This window comes from Bombina bombina, chromosome 9, assembly GCF_027579735.1.
Source record: "Bombina bombina isolate aBomBom1 chromosome 9, aBomBom1.pri, whole genome shotgun sequence".
Lineage (NCBI taxonomy): Eukaryota > Metazoa > Chordata > Amphibia > Anura > Bombinatoridae > Bombina > Bombina bombina.
The window spans coordinates 129,949,859-129,973,724 of NC_069507.1; the positions used below are offsets into that span (position 1 = coordinate 129,949,859).

The window sequence follows — 23,866 nt, forward strand, 5'->3', positions numbered from 1 at the left end:
ACCTATCCTCTCTAATAAACAAGTATACTCCAGCCCGCCCACTAAGATCCAACAATGACCTTCTCCTTGCATCTTCAACTATCACCTCTTCTCATGCTAGACTGCAAGACTTCTGTCGTGCAGCACCGACCCTCTGGAACACTCTCACTCATGTTGTCAGGCTTTGCCCTAATATTTTTTCCTTTAAATGCTCCCTGAAGACTTTTCTGTTCAGGGAAGCCTACCACCCAACTCAATAATATTTGTCTTACCTAACAACATTTTTCTCATCTAACTCTGCATTAACATCTTTCTCAATCTTGCAGTCCTCACCTCATGCTTCTCAACCTCCTACCCTTCTAGATTGTAAGATCCCACTGTAATAGGGCCCTCGATTCCTCCTGTATGTGTTTGTAAATTCTGTCCTATCTCTTAGTCTTAGAAGTTTTATATTATTGTTTTATTTAAATTATCTGTATCCATGGACAGCGCTGTGGAATATGATGGCGCTTCATAAATAAAGTATAATAATAATAATAATAATTGCGATGTAGGGGTTTTGCGGTTAAGGGGTTAATAGGATAATTAGGTTGATTGCGATGTAGGGGTTTTGCGGTTTAGAGGTTAATAGGGTAATTAGGTGTATTCCAATGTGGGTGGTTGATGTTTAAGTGATTAAGGGGTTAATTACTTTATTATTTAGCGATGTGATGGTTTGCAGTGTATGGGTTAATACTTCGTGCAGTCTTTTTTTTTTTTTAATACTTGATGCAGGCGGTTAGTTGTTGCTTTTGTAATGCTCTGTTTCCCTTTGCTGCATCCCGGTGGATTCCGAAAATGGCTGGGTGGTGAAAGAATCCACCTTCGGTACACAAAGTGATAAAATAATGAGATCTGATTTTACCTGCAAGCTAAACCCATTTGAATAGGCTGTGGTTTAAAAGCACAAAACCGGCTTATTTATATGCACAAATAAACCTGAAAATGCAATTTATCATACATTCTATACTCTGGTATAACAAGTCATTGGAAATACGTTAAGGGAAAAACTATTTACAGTATTCTGTCCCTTTAATGCAGACTACATTTTTATAGCACTGTATAGAAATTGCGCTGAATTTATATTAGCTTGAAGCATATTAGAAGTCTATAATTAAATGCTTATAATAATCAGGTGTAGGTTACAATTAAACAATGGCAATTTGTTGCATATTAAAAACATTTAATTAGTAACAGAGAACAGTTAATTGCAGCTAAAGAGTCTGAAATATACAGCTTGATATGTAAACCGTAACATGAAATATTAGTTTCAATACCTAAAGTAAAATATATTTAAAGCACTTCATGTGGTTGAATAACAAGCAAACATATTTAATCTTGCAAAACATAACCCACAAAAGGAAGTGGGATTGAGAAGATTCATGTTTGCACAAGTGCCTCACGTCACGATTTATAGTAAAGCTAAAAAAAAAAAAAAAAAAAAAAATCAGCATGAACAGCAGAGCCTCTCTTTGATTTTGTAAAAACTTAAATTTGACTTTGTAAACTAAATTTTTCTTTGCACACATTTTTTGTAGATGATTCATTTATATAACCAACCTGGGAGTGTTTTTATAAAAATGTATAGTTTTGCTTATTTTTTTAATAACATTGTGCTGATTTTCAGACTCCTAACCAAGCCCCACAGTGTCAGATGTATACATGCATTTACAGACTCCAGCTGGCTCCTGTTTATGCTGTCTTTTAATTTGCAGGGAAGTGGGAGAGGGGGAAGTCTCTGCTCTTCTTGAATTCCCAGCCCCTTTTACTGGGTGTCCCAGCCAAACCTCATCAACAGTGCTAAACTGGGAGCTTCTAAGTAAGTTTTTAAAAGGTTTTATACTGGATTTTTAGATCAGCATCTGTGAATATTCTTCTTTAATGTAGTGTCTATTACATGCAGTTAGATGAAAATTAGTGTATACTGTCCCTTTAAAATTCAGTCCTTATAGCAGAAAAGTAAAACAATCCTCTGTGGTTAAATCATATCAAACCTAGAGAGAAATAAAAGGTTAAAGTCCATCTTGGATAGTCATGTGCCCAGAAAGCTCTGTGTATAATAAAGTAAGCAATCTGGGCTATACTGTATATAAGAAAATTAGTGGAAGCTCAGAAACCGTTTGGTACAGTAGTTAAAGGGACAGACAACTCCAAAATTGTAATTGTTTAAAAAGACAGATAATCCCTTTATTACCAATTCCCCAGTTTTTCCATAACAAACACAGTTATATTAATACACTTTTTACCTCTTTGATTAACTTGTATCTAAGCATCTTCTGACAGCCCCCTGATCACATGACTATTTATTTATTATCTATTGACTTGCATTTTAGCCAATTAGTGCTGTTCAGTGTGCTGTGCTCAACCTAAGGACATGAGCAAATTTTTATCTATATAGCCCACATGAACTAGCAATCTCTGGTTGTGAAAAGCAAATAAAAAGCATGTGATAAGAGGCTGTCTGTAGTGGCTTAGATACAGGCAGACATTTAGAGGTTTAAATGTTATAAAGTATATTAATATAACAATGTTGGTTGTGCAAAGCTGGGGAATGGGTAGTAAAGGCATTGTCTATCTTTTTAAACTATAACAATTTTGGTGTTGACTGTCCCTTTAACACACACCTACATCTCATTGGTTTTCAATTTCAAATTTATTCTAAAACGTATTTTTCATAGGGATAATCCATCAGTCAGTCAGAAAACACTTTTCATGCAAAGTTTCAAATGATTTCTGGGCTTTTCAAATTCTATACATCCAACTAAGATTAAAAGAGAGAGAAAAAACACATGCATGTAGGTGATAATAAACATCTGTCAACTAAGGGGTTGCTATTTATTGGTTATGTTAAAGGGACACTGTACCCTACAAATTTCTTTTGTGATTCAGATTGAGCATGAAATTTTAAGCAACTTTCTAATTTACTCCTATTATAAAATTTTCTTCATTCTCTTGGTATCTTTATTTGAAATGCAAGAATGTAAGTCTAGATGCCGGCCCATTTTTGGTGAACAACCTGGGTTGTCCTTGCTGATTGGTGGATAAATTCATCCACCAATAAAAAAATGCTGTCCAGAGTACTGAAACCAAAAAAAAAAGCTTAGATGCCTTCTTTTTCAAATAATGATAGCAAGAGAACGAAGAAAAATTGATAATAGGAGTAAATTAGAAAGTTGCTTAAAATTGCATGCTCTATCTGAATAATGAAAGAAAAACTTTGGGTACAGTGTCCCTTTAATGGACCCTTTTTTGATAAATTTGAAACTGAATTTGTGCATATAGAATGACACACACATACTGTCAGTAGTTCTATTCACTCAATGATGAATGGACCTCAACAAATTAAAAACAAATTTAACTAGAAAATACATTTGCCACTGTACGCAGAAATACAACAAATCGGAAATCAAGTTTCTTTTTCTGTTTTTTGTTGTGTAGACACTAGAAGTTTCAGTATCGCATATTCACATTTTCCTGCCACCCTTTCACTACTCTCTATTTGAATTGAAACCATAATTATATTTTGCCACATTCCTTACTACAGTGACTTTTAAAGGGACATTAATGTTTTCTTTCATGATTCATATATAGAGTGTACATTTGTAAACAACTTTCCAATTTACTTCTGTTATCAATTTGTCTTCATTCTCTTGATGTCCTTTATTAAAGGAGTAGCAATGAACTACTGGGAGCTAGGTAAACACATAGTGAAGCCAATGACAATAGGCATATATGTGCAGCCACCAATCAGCACCCAGATCCTGAACCTACATTTGTATGCTTTTCAACAAAGGACACTGAGAACAAAGCAAATTAAATAAAAGAGAAGTAAATTGAAAAGTTGTTTAAAATTGCATCCTTTACCTGAATCATGAAAGATAATTTTGGGGTTTCATGTCCCTTTAACTACATAGGCACATCGACGGACATTTTACCTCTGCTCAAAATCATCTCTCCTCAAGTTTAGCCGGCGTTTCATTGGCTCCTGCATACTCCTTTCCTTCACATTACAAGCCCTTGACTCTTTTATTTAAATGGTCATAACCTTAAAGGAACACAAAACCCAAAAAATATATTTCATGATTTAGGTAGAACATGCAATTTTAAACACTGTTCCAGTTTACTTCTATTATCAAATTTTCTTCATTCTCTTTGTATCCTTTATTGAAGGAGCAGCAGTGCACTACTGGTTTCTAACTGAACACATGGGTGAGGCAATGACTATCGGTATATATATGTGCAGCCACCAATCAGCAGCTAGAACCTAGGTTCTTTGCTGCTCCTGAGATTACCTAGATAAAGCTTTCAGCAAAGGATAACAAAAGAAGGAAGCAAATTAAATAATATAACTACATTGGAAAGTTGTTTAAAATCATGAATGTCTAATTATGACTTTACTGTCCCTTTAAGTTTCACTTTAGTGTTTTTCACGTGCATTCACTATACTTGTTGCAAACACTTGTGGCTGCCTGCGAGTTTTTTTTTTTTCCCGTCAGGCAGCTTTGTGATTAACTTCATAGAAGTATGTTTAATTTGACATACTGGCTGCCGGCCAATTTAGCCTGCTGCAAGATCTGCACAATTACGTATTTCTGTATTAGTAACTCTGAGTTTTACATATCATTTATTATTTTATAGCTAAGCTGTTGTTTTATTACCTGGTTTTATAATTGTCTTAAAAAAACTTTTATTAGTTTATAATATTTGCATTTATTTAATATACTGGCATAGATTCAATAAAACCTGCTCATAAAAGGTAATAACGTGTAGAAAAAACTTGGTGCAACATCACAACCTGAAAATTGCAGAATCGTAAAGAATGAATCTACCCCTTGTCCCACGAGTTGTGTCACTTCCAATTATAATAAATTAAGTATCTTAATCATTAAAATCTTAATGTAGGCTGCGAGGGGCACAGCCCCTTTTTCGTGGGGCCTGCACTGTCATCAGGGGTGAGGGTATGAGAAAGTGCAATGTACATCCTGTACTGAATGTTGGGACAGAGGTGGGCTATACAGGGGGCAGGGCATACAGTGGGAGTTGAATAAGGGGACTGGTCTGTGAAGCCCACACATTTTTCTTGCCCAAGGCCCCACAAATGCTAAGGGTGGCCATGTCTCAATGCATAGAATATGTTGAACTATGAAGGATACCGGCCAGTGGTGTCACCTCCATATACCCCCCTAACTGTGATTGTCTCTCGGTTTTTCCACCACCTATCTGTACTCGATTCCCCCAGCTCCTCCCAGCCCCACCCACTAACCACATGTCCCTCCTGTCCTGTCACAACCCTTCCCACAAAACACAAGTGGGCCTCTGGGAAGTGCCCCCTAATAATTAAGTTTTGGAGACACCACTGATAACCTCATCACAAAGATGACGTTAAAATCTTACTAAACAAACTGATTAAAACGTATGTACAAAAGAAGCCCCATTGCAAACCACAAACAGGTAAGTACCCTGCTTCCATTTTGCAGCCATTTCCTAAAAAGTATTGGCAGCAGACAAACAAACTGGGTCCTAATTACCTCAGACTCATTAACAGAGGCAATTTCAGGACTGCTTATATAGGTATAAAAATATACTCTATAGCCGGCTTTAGCTATATTTGTGAGGGGCCATTAGGATTTTTTTCTGATTCTATTTTTAACATGGTATATATTTATTCTATAATAAAATTTTGCCTTTTGTAGAATTTAAAAAATGTCCTTAATTTATTAACAAACCAGTGTGCTGGTAACTATGGGGGGTTCTTAATGAAACACCTCTCTTTCTTGCTTAATATATATATATTTTAAATTGTATTGTAGTTTTGCACCTGTTTAACATTACTCATTAATGGAATAGAGCTTGGGTGAGCAACTTTTCCTAAAGGTTTTATTTCTGTGAAATATTCAAAAGTGCCGATATTACTGTTTAAAGGCAGTGAGAGGCGTATTACTATATATCTCAATGAGTGGCGATGCTGGCAGCATCAGCACTGACATTGGCGATGTAAAGTAAATGATCCATTTTAAATATATAGCAACAAGCCTAATAAATATACCTATGCACACCTAAACCGACATAACCCACCACCGCAAACTCCTAACCTATTAACTCATAAACCGCCAATAGCCCACTGGAATACATTTTCCAACGTGCTAACCCCTATACAGTCATAACCCCCCACCGCAAACTACTCCTACACTACTTTACCCCTATATGGCCATAAACCCCCCTAACCTATTAACCCCTAAATTACCACAACCCCCCAATGCAAACTAGCCCTACACTATAAAGCACAACCAAAAATAAAAAATACCCAGTTGTGGCTAAATTGATTAAACTCTTTTACTTGGCACAAAATTCCCTATTCTAAAACTAAAGTAACCCCCACCCCCTAAATAAAAAGCCTACCTTAAAAAAAAACCTACTCTAACAATTGCCCTGATAAGGGCGTTTGGTAGGGCAGCACCCTAAAGTGAATATAGCTCTTTTGCCCATAAAATAAAAACGCCATATTCTAAAAAAATCCTAAGTAAAAAAAACAAAACCCTATCCTAAAAAAAGTTTGCCCTGAAATGGGGCTCTTGGTAGGGCAGTGCCCTAAAGTGAATATAGCACTTTTTATCCATAAAATAAAAAAGCAATTTATTAAAAAAACGGTTGCACTGAATTTGGTTGGGCATTGCCCTTAGAAGGGCATTTGGTAGGGCAGTGCCCTTAAAGGAATATAGCTTTTTTGCCCAAAAAATAAAAACATAAGGAAACTCCCCCCCAATGTTTCTACTCACTCAACTTGACTCCAGGTCCTATGGGATCAGCTCAGGTGGAGCTCCTCTTCTTTCTTGATGGTGGAGGTCCTTTTTTTCCCATCTTCCGTCTTCTGTGTACCATCAGATCTCTCTTCTATCCGATCCTTCTTCATGCAGTCCCCCCCCCCCCCCCCGCACACTGAAGCTTGGATACAAGGTTCCCCTTATAAATATTTATTTTTAAAGACACAATGAGTCCATGGATTTCATCCTTACTTGTGGGATATTCACCTCCTAGTCAGCAGGAGAAGGCAAAGAGCACCACAGCAGAGCTGATAAATAGCTCCTCCCTTCCCTCCCACTCCAGTCATTCTCTTTGCCTACGTTAGTTATAGGAAGAGGTAAATTGAGGTGTTAGATTAGATTCTTCAATCCAGAGTTTATTATTTTTAAAGTAGTACCAGAGAGTGCTGCTTTGTTTTAGGGTGTAGCCGTAGTCCATATCAGTCTCTACAGTAGAGCTTTTGGTGGCTTTAGAGCAATGGGAACTTGTGGGACATAATTCTCACTGCGCCTCCCATACTGATGCTGCCCTGACTAAGAAAACCTGATGGATGTTTACTCAGGATTCTCGTTTGTTTCCAGGTCCATGGGAGGGAGAGGACCTCTTAAAACTGAGAACTGCCTTGCTGCCAGGCAGAAAATGAGGTAAGTGCTAACTTTATTTCTGGGGATTGAGGATCTCAGAAAAAAGTTGGGGCACTTTATTAATTTTCATCAGACCTCATTGAACTTGAACTCAGATTTCCCTAGTTATTAGGGGACATTATGGCAGCTAGGACGTTGGCACTGACATGTTTTACATTGAGAAACTGTGCAGTATGAGACTGGTCTTATTAGTGGTACTAAAGCTAATATTCTTTCAAGAGTGTGTGCTCTGTGACGAGTTGTCTATATAGCCTAAGGGTGCTGACGACATAGAAACTGTGCAAGATTCTATTTCAGATCATCTAGTAACCAGAGGAAACACTGTAAACAAGGATTTTCGGTCATGTAGGATTGGACTGAGCAGCTATTTAAACTTTATCTGTTCAGTATGTCCGTTTGTCCCAGATGTCTATACTTAAAAATGTCGACCGGGAGATTTTGTTATATTTTTTTACTTAGTTATTTGTGTAATAACGGGGAGTGGTGTTTCCGCGAGTACTATCAGACTAGAGTATAGATCTTCTTTTACATTAAGTAGGACCTATCCTTTTGCTCCCGGTGCCTTTATTCTATCTATGGCGTCCGGGAGATGGCTTGAGTAACACCCACGAGGGGCGGAGCTTTTTCAGACACACTTCCTTTATGGCACTTCCGATTATCGGAAGAATTGAAGGAATACTTATTTAATTATTGCGCTCAAGACGGCACTAGTATAGAGAGGCTGTCTGACGCCTCAGCTGGGTCAAGCTGAGGTGTAGACAGAGTTTAATAGTCCTGACAATTTTTTCATACAGATGCAACCATGTCTGACCACGTAAGAATATAAAACAAGCTACGCTGGTAATATGTTAATAGCGATGTCTGTGAAAGAAATAACGTTGTTAATAAGTTCTGCAATGTTTGCATGATAATTTAGTTTTCCCCTGCACACAAGAAGAGACAGTAACATTTTTTATGTGCTAATTTTGTAAAATAATTCAGACTGTCTTTTTTATGTATTCTGCCATATGTGAGGCAGATTGATTAAAGAAGTATACATTACAATTTCCAACTCACATGCAGTGCCCTGCGTTTCCTTACAATTTCCATCAGGAATTGCTGCACAAGACATCGCTTGCTCAAAGTCATAAGCGATGTCTGTGAACAAAGAAATAACGTTGTTAATAAGTTCTGCAATGTTTGCATGATAATTTCGTTTTTCCCTGCACACAAGAAATAAAAAGTTACTTTTTAACTTTTAAAGAGACAGTAACATTTTTTATGTGCTAATTTTGTTAAAGAATCCAGCTGTTTATTTGTGTAATCCATCTTTTACGATTCAAGGTGGTCCAAGAGGTCCTGCTAGAGGTCTCTTGTTTTAGGCTTGGATTCGAATGCGGTTCTATCATTCCGCTTCTATTTCTCATTTGTTGAGAAATCTTTAGTTGATGAGGATGGACTTGTTTCAATCCTTCTTCTGCTAGGCACATACTGCTTAGGAGCATAGTGAAATTTCTCCTAAAGTATTACTAAAAATGTATGCTTTACTTTTATTACCTTGCCTATTCCTTTTACCCACGCTGTTGGTAAAAAATTGAGCAGGAGGCCTTTTTTACTCAGAATAGGGTGAATGACTCAGTGGTGTTTATTTCGAATGTTTCTTCCCTGCAGCTACGGGGGAAGTTTTTTCGGTAATTCCGGACAAGGAATTCTCAGTCTTGAATGAGGTAAATTCCTTTATCTAACCAGGAGCTTCTTGACGAAGTTTTTGCTTCTCTAGGTGGCTCAGATACCAGTAGGTTTTTCTACTAAAATGACGGACCCTATGATTAAAGGGACAGTCAAGTCCAAAAAAAACTTTCATGTTTCAAATAGGGCATGTAATTTTAAACAACTTTCCAATTTACTTTTATCACCAATTTTGCTTTGTTCTCTTGGTATTCTTAGTTGAAAGCCAGACCTAGGAAGGCTCATATGATAATTTCTAAGCCCTTGAAGGCCGCCTCTAATCACATGCTTTTGTATTTGCTTTTCACAGCAGGGGAGAGCTAGTTCCTGTAAGCCATATAGATAACATTGTGAGCACACCTGTGAATTGGCTAAAATGAAAGTCGATAGATAATAAATAAAATGTCATGTGATCAGGGGGCTGTCAAAAGATGCTTAGATACAAGGTAATCACAGAGGTAAAAAGTATATTAATATTACCGTGGTGGCTGTGCAAAACTGGGGAATGGGTAATAAAAGGATTATCTATCTTTTAAAACAACAACAATTCTGGTGTTGACTGTCCCTTTAATAGTTAGAGGGGCTACATTGTCAACCTGCGGTTGGTGTGACTACTGTTTTCCAGTGCGGCGTCATACTGGTTTGTTGCGTTGTCTGTTTCTATGGACAGACATATCTTTCGCAATAGGAAGGGTCTTTACGTGAGTAGGCCCCTTTAAGGTAATTTAGTGGAAAGGGAATTTCTTTATTCCTCCTTCCAAGCATGGAGACCCTATCGGACTTAGTATAGGGGAAATCAGTTTAAGAAATTTGCTGACACAACATGAGGGGAGTACACCCGATCCATAAGGGGGTAGGTTCTCCTTCTCAATCAAGTTTTGTTTCTTTTCTGTTCGTGGTTTCCAAGAAAGAGGGAAACTTCAGCCCAATTTTAGACCTCAAGAGTAAAAAAAAAAAAAAAAGGGTTTCTCAGGATACCGTCCTTCTAGATGGAAACAATTCGTTCCATTCTTCCTTTGATCCAGGAGGATCAATTTATATCAACAGGGGATTTAAAGAACGCGTATCTCCATGTTCCCATTCACAGGGATCATCACAAGTTCTTTAGGACTAGGGACTCTCTCTGCTTGGAGATTATTTGCTTTTCTGGACAATCACATTCAGTTTGTGGCGCCTCATTTCGGTCTCGCTACAGTTCCCAGGATCTTCATAAAGGTTCTGGGATCCCTGTTGGCGGTGCTTTGATCAAAGGGCATTGCAGTGGCGCCTTTCTAGTTCAGGTGTCGTCCTTTCAGTTAGCAAGATTCCACATGAACTTGCTGTTGTCCTTCCTAAAGATCCCGTGGCTGGAAGGTGAATTTAGAAAAGAGTTCCTTAATTTCAAGGTAACTTTCTTAGGAACCATGATAGACTCTCTGTCTATGCAGATTTTTCTGACAGAAGTCAATATATTAAAGTTTATAGATACTTGTCTAGCCCTTCAGTCCACTCCTTCGACCATCAGTGGCTCAGGGCATGGATTTATTCGGACTGATGGTGGCAACAATGGACATCACCCCGTTTGCTCGCTTCAATTTCAGAGCTCTGCAGTCTATCATGCTGAGACTATGGAACAGTGATTATTCGGACTTGTCCCCTCGACTTCTTCTAGAGCAGGAGACAAGGGACTCTCTACAATGATGGTTGTCTTTGGATCATATTTCCCAGGGAACATGCTTTCACAATCCTTCTTGGGTGATTGTGACAACAGATGCCAGCCTTTTTGGGTGGGGAGCAGTCTGGGGCTCTCTAAAGGCTCAGGGAATTTGGACTCAGTCAGAGTCTGTTTTACCCATAAACATTCTGGAACTAAGAGCGATCTACAATGCTCTTCTGGCCTAGCTCAACTGGGATTTCTTGAGCAGGCAGACCTATCTTCAGGGGGAGTGGGAACTCCATTCGGAAGTGTTTTCCAGCCTGATTCTCAAGTGGGGTCAGCCGGAATTAGATGTCATGGCATCGCGTCAGAATGCCAAACTCCAGAGATTTGGGTCAAGATCCAGGGACCCCCAGGCGAAACTGATAGTTGCTCTGACGGCCCCTTGGACCTTCAGTTTAGCATACCTTTTTCCTCCATTTGCTCTTCCTCCTCAAGTAATTGCTTGAAGCAATCAGGACAGGGCCTGGTGATCCTCATAGCACCGGCCTGGCTTTGCAGGATTTGGTATTCAGATCTGGTGGGGATGTCATCTCTATCACCCTGGAGACTTCCGTTGCGGAAGCACCTTCCTATTCAGGCCCAAATTTTGTTTTCTCTGAAGCTGATGGCTTGGAGATTGAACGCTTAATTTTATCCAAGCAGGTTTTTTTTTTTTCTGATTTCAGTCATATTGACCATGATTGAGGCTCATAAATCTGTAACTAGAAGAATTTACCATTAGATTTGGCGTAAACTTTTTTACGGGTGTGAATCCTAGGACTGCTCATGAGCTAGAGTTAGGATTCCTAGGATTTTATCTTTTCTCCAAGAGGGTTTGGAGAAAGGTTTATCGACGAGTTCCCTAAGGGGTCAGATCTCGGCATTGTCTGTTTTGTTTCACAATTGTCTGGCGGATGTCCCAGATGTATAATCTTTTTGTCAGGCCTTGGTGAGGATCAGGCCTGTGTTTCAGCCAATTACTCCTCCATGGAGTCTTAATTTAGTTCTCAATCTCCTTTAAGGGGCTCCGTTTGAGCCTATGCTTTCCCTAGATATTACGTTGTTATCTTGGAAGGTTTTTTATTTCTTGTGGCTATTTCTTCTGCTCAGGGAGTATCAGATCTCTCGGCATTTCAGTATGAGTCTCCTTATCTTTTTCTTTAAGGAAGATAAGGTAGTCTTGCATATCATATTAGGATTTCTTCCTAAGGTTGTTTTCTGTTCGGAACATTAATCAGGAGATTATTGTGCCTTACTTGTGTCCTTATCCTTCTTCTGAGAAGGAAAGACTTTTGCACAATTTGGAGGTGGTCCGTGCTTTACATTTTTACCTGCAGGCGACTGAAGACTTTCGTCAGTCTTCTTCTTTATTTGGGGTTTTCTCAGGAAAACGCAAGGGACAGAAAGCTACGGCTACTTCCCCTTCTTTTTGGCTGACAAGCATTATAGGTTTTGCATACGAGACTGCTGGACAGCAGCCTCCTGAAAGGGTTACAGCTCATTCCACGAGGGCTGTTGCTTCCTCAGGGACGTTAAAAAATGAAGCTTCTGTGGGACAGATTTGCACAGTTGCAACTTGGTCTTCTCTTCACACTTTTTCAAAGTTATATTAATTTGACACTTTTGCCTCTGCTGAGGCAGTTTTTGGGAGAAAGGTTCTTTAAGCAGTGGTGCCTTCCGTTTAGGTTCCCTGTCTTGTCCCTCCCTTATCATCCGTGTATTATAGCTTTGGTATTGTACCCCACAAGTAAGGATGAAATCCGTGGACTCATTGTGTCTTTAAAAAGAAAAGAAAATTTATGCTTACCTGATAAATTTATTTCTTTTTAGCCACGATGAGTCCACGGCCCGCCCTGTTCTCTGAGAAAGGTTATTCATTTTTGTAAACTTCAGACACCTCTGCACCTTGGCTTTTCCTTTCTCTTCCTAACTTCGGTCGAATGACTGGAGTGGGAGGGAAGGGAGGAGCTATTTATCAGCTCTGCTGTGGTGCTCTTTGCCTCCTCCTGCTGACCAGGAGGTGAATATTGCACAAGTAAGGATGAAATCCGTGGACTCTTCGTGTCTAAAAAGAAATAAATTTATCAGGTAAGCATAAATTTTCTTTTTTGTGTTCTTAAGTATGAATAATTAAGAAGACCCACATTTATTGCTTTTACATGTTTAATTTAATTCCACCAAATTATAATGTATCTTTGAACTTGAAACTCCATCTTTATCTTCTATAGATCAGAATGCCTTCTCTATTTTGTAAACTGGTTATCATTAATATTGTAATAAATGACATGAAATAAAAAAAACACAAAACAGCACTCTTGTTGTAATTCTAGGATGCTTCACCACCAGAGCCGTAGTTGATAGGGCCAGTAATTTCCTTTCAGCTTCTTCCAAAATGATCCCGCCACCAAGAGGGTGACACAGTGAAAATATCTCCCCGCCAGGCAAGGGTCTAGAGGATTTTCTCTATATAGCGTTAAGGCTGAAGTTGAGTTTAAAGGAGGTGATCCGTTTAGGCGTGTGTAGGGATGGGCGAATGTTTCTAAAAATTTGAAATTTAAAATGAATTTTGATACATTCGTTCGAATCGAATTTTGAATGTTTGTATAACAGTCTAACATTCTATTTTCAAATTTTCATTTTACAAACTTTTCAATAAAATTCAAAAATGTTCGTTCGAATAATAGAATGTTTAGCTATGTATTCATTCATTTTCGAAATTTAATATTCAAATTCGAATGTGACATTCGAATTTGAGCGTAAGATTCAAATTTGAAATAGCATTTCTAGTCTACAACTGTGTTTAATAAATGTAATATTCAAATTTAAATGCTACATTCGAATGTCACATTCGAATTCAAAATAGTATTTCTAGTCTAATACTGTGTTTTTTAAATGTAATATTCGAATTCGAAAGTCACATTTGAATGTCACATTCAAATTCAAAATAGTATTTCTAGTTCACAACTGTGTTTAATAATGTAATATTCGAATGCTACATACGAATTTGAATGTAACATTCGAATTTGAATTTAACATTTGAATTTGAAATAGTATTTCTACTCTAATACTGTTTTATAAATGTAATATTCAAATTCGAATGTGACATTCGAATTTGAATGTGACATTTGAATTCAAAATATTATTTCTAGTCTAATACTGTGTTTTATAAATGTAATATTCGAATGACATTCAAATTTGAATGTGACATTCGAATTCAAAATAGTATTTTTAGTCTACAATTGTGTTTTATAAATGTAATATTTGAATGTGACATTTGAAAACTATAAATAACATTCGATAATAGAATTTTTAAGAATATTCGTTCTTATCGACATTCTATTATGTAAATTGAATTTCTACAATAACATTCGTTCTAACATTCAAATTCGAATATAAAACACATTTGCCCATCCCTAGGGGTGTGCCAGGTAAGAGAGTGGAAGTTGGTATAACAAATGAAAAATTTGAATAATATTTTCAAATTTGAATGTTGCTATTGAATTCAAATGTTCATAATAGTTCAAATATACACATTATAATTTCGAATGTGTATATTCCATATATTATAAACATTTAAAATCAAAGTGGATTTGCATTATTTTGAATTAGCTTTTTAAAGTTCTATTTTATATTAGAAAATAAACATAAAATTCAAATATTCAAATGAATATTAACAAATGTTAATTAAAATTAAAATACCAAATTTTCATAATTAGAATGTTTGATAAACATTTTATAATTTGATTTGAATGGATAAATGTATAAAATTTGTTTTAAATTTTGAATGTTGCGACTATTCCATCCCTACTATTGATCACTGACGTGCACATGCTTGGGCCCCAAAAACAAAATGGTTCTGCTCATGCTAAAAACATGTGATGGCCCTTTTTGATGATGATCAATTTGCGGCAAATATTAAATGATACGTCATCATCATTATTATCATCATCAATTTAGAAAAAACCACACACACAAGTAACCCAATCAACCAGCAATAGGAAACACTCACTCAAAGGGGACATGTGACCTATGAGTATTGGCAAGCATACAGACTGAGAGAAGAATGACAGAAGAGGAGACACAAGTGGTCAGGTCAGTATGTAAGAAAGGCTGACAAGAAAAGAGTTCATGGCAGAAAAGTTGGCTTGCTGGCCTCTGCATGCAAGGTGCTGTATGTGGTGCTTCTGTCCACCAAAACACTCCATCTCTCCTTCCTCCCTCTCTGTTATGGCCTCACACTGCTTTCCCACTCCCATGGGTGTAGCGCATGGGTGCACACACATGTCACACAAAATTCAAGTCCAGGGGAGAGAGCCTATAAAGAGGGTAACTGGATGATGGACCTTTGTGGTACTCAAATCACATTTCAGGTGTTTAGATTAGTTCAGTGGGATCTTGCTCTACTGCTCCACAAAGATCATTAAGCTCATAATTGTGTGGTACTGTTTGCACATCCAGTGCAGGTAGATGACCTTTTGGGAGAAGTACAACCGGACCTGGTTCTGGAGGTGGAGGAGACAGAACATCATGATGGGTGTGTGGAGATTCTGTGAGGAAGCCCGCTTCAAAACAACATGTGAGTATGTTCATGATACAGAACAACACCTTTGATTATTGACATTACCTGTATCCTTCATATGCATCATATTATTTAGAGCTTTATGTGTATTAGTGCCGAATAGATGTTAAGATGAAATGTCAGATGATTATACCAACTCTATATATATCAGTAGAAACACCCATGTGTGATATGTACACTAATAAATTATTTCTGATTATCAAAAATATTTCTCTTGTAAAGGTGTATCCAGTCCAGGGGGTTCATCCATTACTTGTGGGATATTCTCCTTCCCAACAGGAAGCTGCAAGAGGACACCCACAGCAGAGCTGTCTATATAGCTCCTCCCCTAACTGCCACCCCCAGTCATTCTCTTGCAGCTCTCGACAAGAAAGGAAGTATCAAGAGATATGTGGTGACTTAGTGTAGTTTTTACCTTCAATGAAGAGTTTGTTATTTTTAAACGGTACCGGCGTTGTACTGTTTTACTCTCAGGCAGAAATTCGAAGAAGAATTCTGCCTGGAGGTTTGATGATCTTAGCGGTTTGTAACTAAGGTCCATTGCTGTTTTCACACATAACTGAAGAGTATGGAAAGAAAACTTCAGTTGGGGGGACGGTCTGCAGATTACATGCTTTGAGGTATGTTCAGTATATTTTTTTCTAGAGAGATGATAATATCTAGAAAATGCTGACAGTGCCTGGTATGTTTGAGGTAAGCCTGATACAGTGATTTAACAACAACTGGGATCATGCTTGCAAAAAAGGGTAATATTCATGTTAATACTCATATACTTAGTGTAAAAACGTTTGCATGGTTTATAGAAAAACGTTTTTTTTCTGAGGGTGATAAATCTTTATTTGGGGCCTAGTTTTCCACATGGCTAGTTAGATTGCTCGTAGGAGTACTTTTTTAAGGCCCTCTGACATTGAGTGCATGGTGGGAGGGGCCTATTTTTGCGCTCTAAATGCGCAGTTGAATTTCAGACTGAGACATCCAGCTTCCCTGAAGGAGTCCTCTGGCATCTAGGACCACTGTAGGGGGTTTTGTTCCAGCAAAAATCGTGTTTAAGGGCAGGTAGGAGCCACAGCAGAGCTGTGGCAGTGTGTTTGACTGTTTAACGGTTTTAACGTTTTTCTAATCCGTTTTTGGGCCTAAGGGGTTAATCATCCATTTGCAAGTGGGTGCAATGCTGCTTTAGTCCCTTATACACACTGTAAAAATTTCGTAGAGTTTACTACTTTTTATCACTGTTTTGCAGTTTATGTGGTAGTTTTTTTCTCTTAAAGGCACAGTACCGTTTTTATATAATTGCTTTTTCACATTTATTAAAGTGTATTCCAAGCTTGCTGGTCTCATTACTAGTCTGTTAAACATGTCTGACATAGAGGAAACTCCTTGTTCATTATGTTTAGAAGCCATTGTGGAACCCCCTCTTAGAATGTGTACCAAATGCACTGACCTTTCTATAAGTTATAAAGACCATATTATGGCTTTTAAAGATTTATCACCAGAGGTTTCTCAGACTGACAAAAGGGAGTGCCATCTAGCTCTCCCCACGTGTCAGAACCTATAACTCCCGCTCAAGTGACGCCAAGTACATCTAGCGCGTCCAATGCGTTTACCTTACAAGACATGGCGGCAGTTATGAATCATACCCTCACAGAGGTATTGTCCAAACTGCCAGGGTTACAAGGAAAGCGAGACAGCTCTGGGGCTAGAACAAATACAGAGCTCTCTGACGCTTTAGTAGCTATGTCTGATATACCCTCACAATGTACAGAAGCCGAAGCAGGAGAGCTTCTATCTGTGGGTGACATTTCTGATTCAGGGAAGGCGTTACTTCAGTCTGAGTCTGAAATGACAGCTTTTAAATTTAAGCTTGAACACCTCCGCTTGTTGCTCAGGGAGGTTTTAACGACTCTGGATGACTGTGACACTATTGTAGTCCCAGAGAAATTGTGTAAAATGGACAAATACTTTGCAGTGCCTGTTTACACTGACGTCTTTCCAATCCCTAAGAGGTTTTCAGAAATTATTACTAAGGAATGGGATAGACCAGGTGTACCGTTCTCTCCCCCTCCTGCTTTTAAAAAGATCTTTCCTATAGATGCCGCAACACGGGACTCGTGGCAGACGGTCCCTAAGGTGGAAGGAGCAGTCTCTACTCTAGCTAAGTGTACAACTATCCCTGTCGAGGACAGTTGTGCTTTCCTAGATCCAATGGATAAAAAAATTAGAGGGTTTCCTTAAGAAAATCTTTATACAACAAGGTTTTATTCTCCAGCCTCTTGCATGCATTGCCCCAGTCACTGCTGCAGCGGCTTTCTGGTTCGAGTCTCTTGAGGAGGCTCAACAGGTAGAGACCCCGTTGGATGATATCCTAGACAGGCTTAAAGCTCTTAATATAGCTAATTCATTTATTTCTGATGCCGTTTTTCATTTAACCAAGCTAACGGTTAAGAATTCAGGTTTTACCATTCAGGCGCGTAGGGCGCTATGGCTTAAATCCTGGTCAGCTGACGTTACTTCAAAGTCTAAACTTCTCAATATCCCCTTCAAAGGGCAGACCCTATTCGGGCCTGGACTGAAGGAGATCATTTCTGATATTACTGGAGGAAAAGGCCACGCCCTTCCCCAGGATAGGTCCAACAAATTAAGGACCAAACAGACTAATTTTCGTTCCTTTCGAAACTTCAAGAGTGGCACAGCTTCATCTTCCTCTACTACAAAACAAGAGGGAAATTTTGCCCAGTCCAAGCCAGTCTGGAGACTTAACCAGGCTTGGAACAAGGGGAAGCAGGCCAAAAAAACCTGCTGCTGCCTCTAAGACAGCATGAAGGAGTAGCCCCCAATCTGGGACCGGATCTAGTGGGGGGCAGACTTTCTCTCTTCGCCCAGGCTTGGGCAAGAGATGTCCAGGATCCCTGGGCTCTGGAGATTGTTTCCCAGGGATATATTCTGGATTTCAAAGCTTCATCTGCAAAGGGGAGATTTCACCTCTCACAATTATCTGCAAACCAGATAAAGAGAGAGGCATTCTTACGTTGCGTTCAAGACCTACTGGTTATGGGAGTGATCCACTCAGTTCCAAAGGAGGAACAGGGGCAGGGCTTCTATTCAAATCTGTTTATAGTTCCCAAAAAAGAGGGAACTTTCAGACCAATCTTGGATCTCAAGATCCTAAACAAATTTCTCACAAATTACCGTGGACTTTTTCTCACAAAAAGTCCACAAATTACCGTGGACTTAAAGGATGCTTATCTACACATTCTGATACACAGAGATCATCATCAGTTTCTCAGGTTCGCCTTCCTAGACAGGCATTACCAGTTTGTGGCTCTTCCCTTCGGGTTAGCCACGGCACCAAGAATCTTTACGAAGATTCTAGGGTCCCTTCTGGCGGTTCTAAGGCCGCAGGGCATAGCAGTGGCCCCTTACCTAGATGACATTCTGATACAGGCGTCGACTTTTCAAATTGCCAGGTCCCATACGGACATTGTTCTGGCATTCCTGAGGTCTCACGGGTGGAAGGTGAACGAAGGAAAGAGTTCTCTCTCCCTTCTCACAAGAGTTTCCTTCCTAGGAACTCTGATAGATTCAGTAGAAATTAAAAATTTTCTGACAGAGGTCAGGTTGTCAAAGCTTCTAACTTCTTTCTGTGCTCTTTATTCCACTTCTCGTCCGTCAGTGGCTCAGTGTATGGAAGTAATCGGCTTAATGGTAGCGGCAATGGACATAGTTCAGTTTGCCCGCCTACATCTCAGACCACTGCAACTTTGCATGCTCAATCAGTGGAATGGGGATTACACAGATTTGTCCCCTCTACTAAATCTGGATCAAGAGACCAGGGATTCTCTTCTCTGGTGGCTATCTTGGGTCCATCTGTCCAGAGGAATAAGTTTCCGCAGGCCAGAATGGACTATAGTAAAGACAGATGCCAGCCTTCTGGGCTGGGGTGCGGTCTGGAACTCCCTGAAGGCTCAGGGTTCGTGGACTCAGGAACTAAGTAGCGATATTCAATGCTCTTCAGGCTTGGCCTCAGCTAGCTGTGGTCAGGTTCATCAGATTTCAGTCGGACAACATCACGACTGTAGCCTATATCAACCATCAGGGGGGAACAAGGAGCCCCCTGGCAATGTTGGAGGTTTCAAAGATAATTCTATGGGCAGAGGTTCACTCTTGCCATCTCTCAGCTATCCATATCCTAGGAGTAGAGAACTGGGAGGTGGATTTTCTAAGTCGGCAGACTTTTCATCCGGGGGAGTGGGAGCTCCATCCGGAGGTATTTGCCCAGTTGATTCAACTATGGGGCAAACCAGAACTGGATCTCATGGCGTCTCATCAGAATGCCAAGCTTCCTCGTTACGGGTCCAGGTCCAGGGATCCCAAGGCAGCGCTAATAGATGCTCTAGCAGCGCCCTGGTCCTTCAGCCTGGCTTATGTGTTTCCACCGTTTCCTCTGCTCCCTCGTCTGATTGCCAAGATCAAGCAGGAGAGAGCTTCGGTGATCTTGATAGCTCCTGCGTGGCCACGCAGGACTTGGTATGCAGATCTGGTGGAAATGTCATCCTTTCCACCATAGACTCTGCCGCTAAGGCAGGACCTTCTACTTCAAGGTCCCTTCAAACATCCAAATCTAATTTCTCTGCGTCTGACTGCTTGGAGATTGAATGCTTGATTCTATCAAAGCGTGGTTTTTCCGAGTTGGTCATTGATACCTTAATTCAGGCTCGAAAGCTTGTCACCAGGAAAATCGATCATAAGATATGGTGTAAATATCTTCATTGGTGTTAATCCAAGGGTTACTCATGGAGTAAAGTCAGGATTCCTAGGATATTATCCTTTCTCCAAGAGGGATTGGAGAAGGGATTGTCAGCTAGTTCGTCAGTTTTATCAGGTAAGCATAAAAATTTTTTTTTCCAATGACTTTTCATGATCGAGGAAATCAAAACAGCAATAATCAGATATTTTAAAAAATAAATGACAATGAAAAATGTGTCACATTACACAAATAAACTCTTGGCATATTCCTAAAAATATTGAAAACACATCTCCATAACTTAACATAAATATCTATTAAAGGGACATGAAACATTTTTTTCTTTGTCCGCAATTCAGCTTTATTGATAATTTTAAGAAAACTTCACTGCACAAGAATACAATAAGATGAACAGAACTGAATCATTTTAAGATAAACATAACAATATAGCAAACAACATTTATTAACAATTCCTGCTGAGATTAAAGGATTACTTTCTGTTATAATTTTTAAGCTAAACAACTAACATATTAAAGTTAATAAACATTAATTAAAACCTACTGACCTATATTTTCTCCAAAACGAAGTTTCATAATGTTCTAAAAGTTATATCTTTTATTCGCCGATGATGTCACGTTATCCTGCCCACTATTTTCAGCACTGCATGTTCAAAATACTTAAACCAATAACTTTGTGTTTAAAGCGCCATTTTGAAACCTAGGTATTGTAAACGGATTGGTACAGAGCAAAGGATACCCACGGAGTGGGTTTGGAAAACAATTAAATTTGCAGACAAGATTTCTGATATACGGTAGAGATATGTTAATGAAATGCTATTGATAAAAAGCGTATTTGGGGTAGTTAGTTAGTAACAGGCATAGAAAATATTTACTTACAGTGGCCCTTTAAGGACAAAAACATAGTACTCACTAATAGAATGAATTTATCTCCACCTTAAATTTCTCCTTCATCGGGCACTCAAGGGTATAAAACTTTTGCTAGATAAAGGGTCTAACATATCCTCCTCTATTTAGATATTATTAACATATATCCTTATAAAGTCTCAATGGGAGGAGTATCAAGATACTATTTAGATATAAGGATATATGTTTCCATTGGTTAATGTTGACAATGATAAAACTCCAATTCCAATAATTCTGGGGCATCTCTGAGTTTAGTTTCATTGGTTGCAATAATTCAAACTTTCAAAAGGGAATTCATCATTCTCATCTAGAGATGTCAACAGGAATGTGTAGAAAAATGTAAGAATGGGATTTGTTTATTTTTCTACATACCTTGATTGTTTCTAGGTTTAGAGGGTTTTGGGCTAAGGGTTGTGGTGAATTCAGATGTGGGTGCCAGCACATTCTACCTATATGTTTACGGTGATAGATCTTATGCTCCAAGGAAACGCATAATGTAGTATCTAAATGCACGCACCTGTTTAATATTTTACCTAAGAATATTGCATTTCTATACAACTCTATATTTGGAACCCCGAGACCTCCTTGAACTTTAAGAAGTAGCATCACTCATTATTTATACTAGAGTGCTTTTTATCCCAATTAAGGGCCAGATTACATGTGGAGCGCTAAATATCACTTGCGTGCAAGCCATGTAAGCGCTCCACTTCGTATTACCAGGGCATGATAATGTGCACTGGTATTACAAGTAAATCGCAATGCGAATGCGAGCTCGCGTTCACATTGCGCTCATGAGAGCGTGCTTCCATAGGCTCCTATGGGAGCCTTATTCTGATGCTGACACAGACGGCATCAGAACCTTGCATAGAGCAGCATTTTAAAATATTTATATAAATATATATATAAATATATATATTTATGTGTATATATGTGTATTTATGTGTATATATATATATATATATATAAATATATATATTTATGTGTTAATATGTGTAATACACATATTAACACATAAATAAATAAATATATATATATATATATATATATATATATACTGTATATAAAAAATATACATATATATCTACATTGCAGTCTGAGAACACACCGTTCCCATTGACTGCAATGTAAAGGCACATTTTTTAGTGCCGTTTTTTTTCTAACACCTCACTCCCACCAACATTAAAACCCAAAACTGCTTAGTGATTTCAGAGCACTAATTGCTACCGTGACCTCGTGGTAGAAATAATCATACACTTATAATGGCTAGTTAATTATCGCACTCCTGCAAATTGGCAAATTTACCCGTTTGGGGGAGCGCAATAATTTAGCTCTCCACTTGTAATCTAGCCCTATATGTACTAAATAACTGTAAATGCTTTTTGTATATATATATATATATATATATATATATATATCGAGCAGCAGGATTGGTAACGCCTGCATTATATATAGCAGTTGTTGGAAGATTTAATTTATACGTCCCATCCAAGAAAGTCTTTAAGGTCTTCATGAGGAGAGGTAAAAAAAAATTATTTCATGAGTCAGATAGAGCATACAATTTTAAACAGCTTCCCAATATACTTTTATTATCAAATTTGTTGAAGCAATAGTAATGCACTACTGGGAGCTAGATGAATACAGAGGGTGAGCCAATGACAAGAGGCAAATATGCACAGCCACCAATCAGCAACTTTTTCCCAGTGGTGCATTGCTACCCTTTCTATGCAATGCTTTTCAACAAAAGATAACAAGAGAATGAAGCAAATTATATAACACATGTCAATTGGAAAGTTGTTTAAAATTGCAAACTCAATCTAAAATGTAAAAATGTAATTTTGACTTTACAGTCTATAAACAAACTGCAGATGTTTCATAAAATATTCCACAGTTGCAAAGGGCGTAACAAAGTTGTAATATCATGGTCTCTAGGAATATGTAGTACTGAGTCACTTAAGGTTGCCAGGTGTCCAGTATTCAACCGGACATTACAATAATTCAGCAATGTGTCCAGTAAAACTTTAAGGGTCCAGATTACAAGTGAAGGACAAACGTTTGCGCACAAGCAGTATCGGATTTTTTAGTGATCGTTTGTGGGAAGGTTAAAATTGCGCTCGTATTATGAGTTGAAATTGCGTTTTACGCTAGAATGATTACCGCATCCTCAGAGCTGTGGTTTACTGTGAATATGCAATTGTGTTTTTTTCCCCAAATTTTTTTCTCTCCATTGACTTCTATAGAGGAATAAGTGAACGTGCAGGCAATATTCTAACTTCAGCTTTTTGCGCTCACCAGGTTACCGCTAGAGCAAAATCTGTTTACTTTCAACTTATAATACGAGCGCAAATCCTAATTCTAGTGCAATTAACACTCGAGCAGGAGCGTTAATTAGCGCTTCACTTGTAAATCTGGCCGTAAATGTCCAGTTTTTTAATGTTTCCTAAGTGGAAGCTACGTTTTAGAGACCTCCTCTGTTCCTCTATGTTATAAATATTGCACAGAATAAATTGGCAGTACTGCCCTCTGTGTTTTTAGCAGCCAAGGACAGTGTTACACAGCTCTATTTTTGTTACATAGATCCACCAAGGTAAAAATCACTGCTCAGTGCTCTGTTTACTGTCAACGATGGGTTGTAAAAACATTACTCTGTTAAGGGAGTTCAGATTAATGCTCTGTGAGTATTACTAAAAGCCTAATAATTAGAAACATTTTTGTTGTTGCTGGCATCCAAGGGGATACAGTCACTTCTCTGTTGGATAAAACACATATGGTCAAGGT

General features: G+C 38.4%; 1 protein-coding gene across 1 annotated transcript in view; it reads left to right on the forward strand.

Annotated features, from left to right (window-relative positions):
* Window positions 1-1,819: 1,819 nt before the first annotated feature.
* Window positions 1,820-23,866, forward strand: part of LOC128640063 (uncharacterized) — a 248,683-nt gene continuing 226,636 nt past the window's right edge. The window contains exon 1 of the mRNA XM_053692382.1: window positions 1,820-1,837. The gene's annotated coding sequence lies outside the window, so the exon portion shown is untranslated. The remainder of the gene's footprint in view (window positions 1,838-23,866) is intronic.